General features: G+C 26.7%; 1 long non-coding RNA gene across 3 annotated transcripts in view; it reads right to left on the reverse strand.

Annotated features, from left to right (window-relative positions):
* LOC106687015 (uncharacterized) overlaps positions 1–6505 on the reverse strand; it is a 40696-nt gene extending 34191 nt beyond the window's left edge. Inside the window, exons 1-2 of one of the 3 annotated variants that reach the window (XR_001344104.2) lie at positions 6213–6505; positions 5090–5235 (exon numbers count right to left, since the gene is read on the reverse strand). This is a non-coding gene — a long non-coding RNA (uncharacterized lncRNA). The remainder of the gene's footprint in view (positions 1–5089; positions 5236–6212) is intronic. The other 2 variants (XR_001344103.2, XR_010842698.1) reach the window with 2 other exon arrangements.
* Between the last annotated feature and the right edge of the window lie 889 nt (positions 6506–7394).

Raw genomic sequence — 7394 nt, forward strand, 5'->3', positions numbered from 1 at the left:
CTAAATTTGTCCAGTAATTGAAAAGTTTATAAATCAGATAAACCAAAATTATTTTACCGAATGATCTACGATTTAGTAGATGAAGAAGCACGTAAGAACGTTCTTGTTACAAACTTAATAATTATTATTGTAAAATGAACATTTTTTTTTCATCATGGTTGTCTATTCACGAAAACAATTCAGTAATTATTTAGGTGGGGTTATCGGATATTTTGTAAACATAGATGGAGATAAACAGTAATCGCTGAAAACTGCTTTCGTTTGACAAACCGCCAGAGGAGTTGATAAAACAACTGGTAGAGATCCGTCACGTCTGATATTGTGCCACCGAAGGGGCAAAACCTCACGTCCAACCTTGGCGCCCACTTCTACCATAATGGGTGCTCTAGGGGATCTAATAAACTATAGTGACCCTCTTTAGCGTTTATCCTCAGTTGAAAATAGTGTTTGCATGACCTCAGTCCGATCGTAAGCCATAGGAAGCCGACCATTTTATACAAGCATTGACCTAAAAAGGTAAGTGGGATGTGATTTTTATCGGGAGGAAGGAAGCGACTCCGTTATAATTTGACGCCTTACGCTTCCATGGAAAGCTTTAGACGTAATCTATTAAGATCGAATCCTGAACCAAGGATATCACTAAACGCATCTACATGCCAAAGTCTAGCTTCAGTTCATTCATTAATTAGTTATGTCCCTAACTCATTTACCTACCTTTTTTTTTTTTCTTTTCTTAATCTCACAGTTCAATACTTTTTTACTGAGGATGATAACTGATGTTTATGTGAAGGATTTAATCTATCTACAGTTAGCAATCTACCAATAGATATATTGAAATCTATATCATCATATATCATCTATATTTACCAGTCATGAATAGAATATTTCTCAGTCCAGTTTGCTAACCTTAAATTTTTCAGTTTAATTTTTTATTTTAGCATCAATAACAGATAGAATTCAAAATTAATTAAAACATTAATGTGTGTAGACTTCCGTACTATTAATTTATATATATTATTTTTAACAAGTTTTTCTTGTAAATTATATTTAAACATTGGTATATGTAACCATGTACTGACTAACTCTATTTGTACGGTATTTGCCCCCTTTACAAATAAATATATTACTTAATATTATTCAGTACTCGTTTATAAAAAAAATAATTTATACATAGGTATGTAATTAACATACTTACATTTGATTATATAATGTCTGTAATTATAATTTAAGTAATTAGTTACTTGAATTACTATGATTTAGGGAATAAATTTCATTACTTCGTTATTTTTATTTGTTAATTCAGTTTCATCTGACTCCATAATCGTTACATTAATTAACATTAATTTTAGAGAATGTTTTCTATCTGATAATGTTTCATTTTCAAAGTGTTTTCTGTCCCATTATTTTTTTCAAACATAAATTAATTAGTAAATGAGTGTAAAAGTAGAAAAAATAATTTACTAATGGCTAAAGAGAAAACGGCCGAAACCTAAGTGTCAAAAATATATACACATATACACAAAAAAATATATATATAATATACACATGCATAAACGATAAAATTGTTATAAATGAAAATAAACAATTTTCGTTCTTATATAGTTTTATTTTTGTACTTTATTTGTGTAATAAAATAAATTAATTTTCGTTCTTATATAGTTTTATTTTTGTACTTTATTTGTGTGAGTGGGTTTAATGTGGCCCTAAGGAGGTTCTTCCTCAATCATTCTGATTGGTAGTTAATAATTCAAAATTATTTCCTCCCTCTTCAGAAAAAAAAATTAAGTTCATAATAAATTTTCTAATTTCGCTGTATACCTCATATTAGTCTAAATATATTTAAAAGATTAATTTAATTTAATTATTTGTTCATAAAAATTAATTGTTTCATTGCCTAAATCTGAATTAATATTTAACATTTAGCAGTGTTAAACGTTTATAAATTTTATATTACAGATTATTGTACTTTATTATTTTTAATAACTTTCTAAATTACGTAATTGATATACTTCAATTATAAAACGATGTTACATATTTAATGATTTTTAAAAGAAATTCTCTTTTTTATTATGAAAAACAATTTAGAAATCATTTAATAAATTTTTTGAAGAAAATTAATACGTTCACGATTTTTGACTAAATGTAACCGTCATTTCGTTGATATAAATAAGAAAAAAAGTGAGATATTAGCGCTTTGGCTTAATTCATTAATGAATTAACGACGCTTAAATGAAATGTTTTTTCTAATTCTTTGGTTCGATTACTATAACACTATCAAAGGCCATGAAAAATAATTCCAAACCTTATCTTTTTTAAAAGAAAAAAAAAATATTATGCAACATTAGTCCTATTTTCTAACCATTTGAAGGCCTTGAATATTAAACCATAGGAAATTTTTCTCATTATGGTTCAAAAATAAAATATAAAAACATACATAACAAATCATGGTTAACAAGCTTGCTAGAAAAATATTACGAGAATGATATAAAATGTATTAGAAGTCTGAATTTAATGTTTTTTTTTTATTTCATAGAATATTAAATATATTATTTATATTTATTAACTGATACGGCTAGAAATCTGGAAAACACCTCATGGTACTTAACGGTATAAAGTTCAAAGTTTGTAATGCGGGCTTTCCTGAAATATATGAGTGCAATGACCCAGTACCTGAACCCAACCTAAATTCACAGTTTGTAAAAGGTACACGAACCATCAGCATTGTAAACGAGATTGTTGAATATATATGCGTAGAGTTAAGTTCTCAGACTTAATATCAATAAAAATGTAATTAAGTAATTGATAATCAGAAACAAAATTAATATTCAAGCGCAAAAGGATTCTGTACAAATATAATAGGTTTTTGTGTTGGCAGAATCTGTTGTTGTAAATCAAATAATTATATGGTTCAAAGACATTTTAATGACACACTATCGTTTTATTATCATGTTATAGATAATATTTCTTTCGTTAAAAAAAATTCTAATCAATATTTCAATACATGTTCTGGAAAACTTCCAGTTATTTTCTAGTTTATGTCCTGTTTTATTATATTTTAGTTTGACACAACACAGAAAAAAATATTAAGAGTAATTTCTTTTTTAATAGAACCCGCATATACAATAAGTGACTAAACAAAATTTTTTCTGAAATTTATAAGCTCTTTTTTAAATTTTTTTCCTGCATTTTCAATCCAAAAAATTAACCCAATAACGAGCAATCCTCTATATCACTATTAGACATAGATTGAGTCTTGAGTTTTTGTAGTGAAAAGAAAAAAAAAATATCGGTATAGATTAGAAAACGCTACAAAAAAAGTTGATTGATTACTTGTCGCATAAGTGAATTTAGTGATGTGATTTTTTTATTTATAATAAATAAAATTGTGGATGATTATTATTGCTCTTGTAAATAAAAATAAAAGAATAATAATTTATTGATGTTATGACATTGTTATTTTCAATTGCTTCTTTATACTAAATTATATACTAAGTAATCCAATACTAAAGAATTTATCTGTAAAAAAAACAAAACAAAAAAACAACATATACAATACACCAAATAAAATAACACAAATGTGTAGATATCCAATTGAGGGAACCGGTTGACCTCAAGTGTTTCTGTAACGTGACTTTTTTGAAGGTTCCTGTTTTTTTATTTATTTTTTACTTTTTGCTACTAAGTCATTTTGAATATTGGATAGATTTAAGAAATTATCACTTAGGAAATAAAATTATAATTCACTTGTTGATATAATTAAAAGCCATTATTTATATTCAAGCATGTTCAAACTAATTTTTTTCAATCTAGGATAACATTTCTTATCCTACTTTGAAAACATTTACTAATAATGTTTCTATGTTATTAATATTCTAGATTTATTTATAAGAACGTAACAAATGTAAAAAAGTACAAATAATCAATTTACAAACGTTTATTTATCATCTATTAAATGATATTGCCAATTTAATATTTGACAGAAACGGATATAAATATCAAGAAAAATCAATGTAATTTTTAAGAAATACCTTCATATTATAATTGTTACTATTATTTATTCCTAAATAATTTTTATATTAATTTTATTCTTGTTTCTTATATTTTTTTTTTTGTTTGCATCTGTTTGGTAATTTTATTTTTTATTTTTTTAATATCTAACTCTGAGATGTTTTTAATTATAAAAAAAAAACTCGAAATAACGTGACTTTGTTCTTTATAAAGTCTGAATGCCTTCCTGAATTATATAATTCCAGGATCATAATCATTTACTATTTTTTAATGTATATTCTTTTATAAGAAAGATAAAAATTTAAATTTTAGTAAAATGTAATACTTTTATATTTCATTCTTACTTCGCAAAAGAAAAATAATATAAAAATTACTTTTCTGAAAACGGTTGAAATTGGTGTTAGTCAATTCGTAAACTGGAAAAAATTGCCACTGTTATAACAAAAATATATGTTCTGAAACTAGACAGGCATAATTTAAACTCAAAGTAGGATGGTAAGTAAAGCTTGTGAAGTGATGCCCAAAACACCATATTTTAAATTATTAAAGCGTTATAAATTCTAAATTTGTTTGTAAAAAAAAAAAAAAAAAAGGATTAATGTATTACAAACTTTTTTTTTGTATTAGACTTCTTCAATTAAATGCATATTCAATAATTATCGTTTATTTTATTTATTTATTTTTTTTTTTAGTACAATATTTTGTCGACATATTTTTGAAGATAGTTAGAACATCTTATTCATTCAAATTAGATTTTAGCATTACATTCACTGCTTATTAATTCAGAAGAATTACCTAATGAGTATCTGAATTTTATTTTGGTACGGCATATCCATTTTTGGCATGTTATATTAGAATAAGTACGCGTTTAAAACTGAAATAGGAACTATCATGGAATTAATAGGGCAATTAAAAAGCAGGAGGGAAGAAGAGGAAACGGACGACACAGATAGACCTCGCATTACACGGCCAATGATTCGGACTTACGTAAGACAACGGAACCTGCTAGCGGTGCTAATTTATTTATAACTACTAACACTACTACTATTGCTACAACTACTAAACATTTTTATTTGCATACCCGTCCCTCTCTAACTGGCTTTCGAGAGTGCTTTCTCTTGTCCTAGTCACGTAGCTGGGGATCATCTTTTTAGAGGGTAATGATGTGAAATCGGCTCCTAACAGCTGGATTAAGTGCAGCCGATCAAGAAAGAAAGCAATGAAACCCTATAAAAGAAAATATTTTAATATATACATTCATATACATATAAACTATGTCTTTATATGTTTTGGGGCGAATATCTAACTTAAACTTACAGCTCCCCCCTTACTCGGCCTTATTATGACTATGAGAAATATATATTCAGATACAACCTATACAACACTTAAAAAGCTTTTATTTATAACGTTTATATTGATTAAAAAAGAAATTTAAATATTTTCGAATTCAAAGTGTTAGGAATTATCCAAGTACCTAACTGACTACAGAAATTATCTATCAAAATATCTGTAAATATAAAGATATATTTTATAAACAATTAATTATTTAATGACAAGAATGCTCATTATTGTTTCGACCCATTTCTGAATAAAGTAATATTGTTTACTTTAAAAAAAAAATGAATTAGCCATCAGAAATTTTCGGAACTATAAATTACTATTAGCATTAAAAAAAAAGTTACATAGTTATATAATTATAATACACTGTAATCCCGTTTAACGGGTTGTGAAATGAAAATGAATAATGTAGTGAAAAATACTATAAAATCGATTAAATGAAACAAAGTAAGTTTGAAACCTATTCTAAAAACATAATTTTTTTTTTTTGTAGACCAAGCCAAATCATTCTTATTTCAGGATTTTTTTAAAATTATTAAATTAAATTATCTTCATTATATATTAATATACATATCACCTATATATTGTTGTGTATTGCAAATTATTTTTCACCTGATATATAAAATTAGTTTAATATGTTTTTTCTTTCTTTTGTGGCTCTCCTACTTGCCCAACGATTCATTCTACTTGATCCCACACTAGAATAGATAAGCAGGGTTCTAATGTACTGACAAAATTTTAACAAAGTTAACAATTTGTAGCTTAACTATTACAAATTTACAATTATATTATTGCATTAAATGAAAAAAATATTTGATTAACTATATTAGTTCATTAATTATCTAAATAATTGAAATTTTTGTTACCAACAATTATTCAAATGCAACGAAATATGTTGCTATTTTGTGATGCTTATTTCATCCTGCCAATTTTCCGGTAGACACACATTTAAACCACTCTGACTTTGAATCCCTCAAATAAACCTGAGTTTAAAATAAAATAGAATTTGTCTTGCTTCATCAAGAATGTTTCAAAGTGTAATCGACAAGACTGTCTTAAAAGGGCGTGCTATTATTGCATATTTCTCTTGATTATGATTGCATGTTAACACCGTATTCAGTAATGCAAATTTTTACTAACATATGTTTATTAGAGTTACCTAACCTGGCCTCAGCTGATCCGACGTACGACTCACTGCCACAAGGATCTGTTCTACCTTGACATTTCGGGAGCTCTTTTATAAAACACTGCAATCTAATTTTACGTTTCACGAAATTATTACTTGAATAAATCCACCACTATTCTTAGCTTTGATGATACTGTTAGCATATAAACGACTTCCTGATGCTAACAGTAAGCGAGGATCCATCCCATCGTCAATTATTCCTGCGGTTCAAGGCCCAAGTCCAGTTCCAACTAGCCCGTTCAAATATTTCCCGCTCACTTATGTAACGGTTACATTATGATTAGCGCACAAATTTAACCGTACCTCTTTACGTCAATTACTGTTTCCTATTATTATAGTTATTTATTTTCATCTCCTTAGAGCAAATCGAAACCCAAGGTTTCTTCCGGTATACTTATAAGATATCTCTTAATCTGTGAACATGGGAGTTATGGTGCACGTAATAAACATCTAGGAGATTCCTTATATTATTAAATTTAATTATATAAGTAACTTCAGGTTTTTTTTAATCATCTTATGTATTTTCATCCGGAAAACTTTGAATAATGGTCCATGATTCTTTTAAATCTGTTATTTTAAAGTAATAGATAAGATATAAGTGTAGCATTCATACATAGAGAACTAATAATATCAATTATACTAATATAAAATGGAACGGTGCTCTGTAAATAACCAGTCACCCTTCCCCCTTTGTCTAACATGGCTATGCTAATATAAAGTAAAAATATATAATTTACTTAATCACTTAATTAATTATGCCATGAATGATATGGAAATTATGTATTTTTGTCGTTCTTAGAAATATATTTTATTATGAATATAAATATGGGAATCAATTGAGTATTGGTACGAGGTTTGATTA

Source organism: Halyomorpha halys, unplaced genomic scaffold (assembly GCF_000696795.3).
Source record: "Halyomorpha halys isolate HHAL.00 unplaced genomic scaffold, Hhal_1.1 Scaffold37.1, whole genome shotgun sequence".
In the NCBI taxonomy this organism is placed as follows: domain Eukaryota; kingdom Metazoa; phylum Arthropoda; class Insecta; order Hemiptera; family Pentatomidae; genus Halyomorpha; species Halyomorpha halys.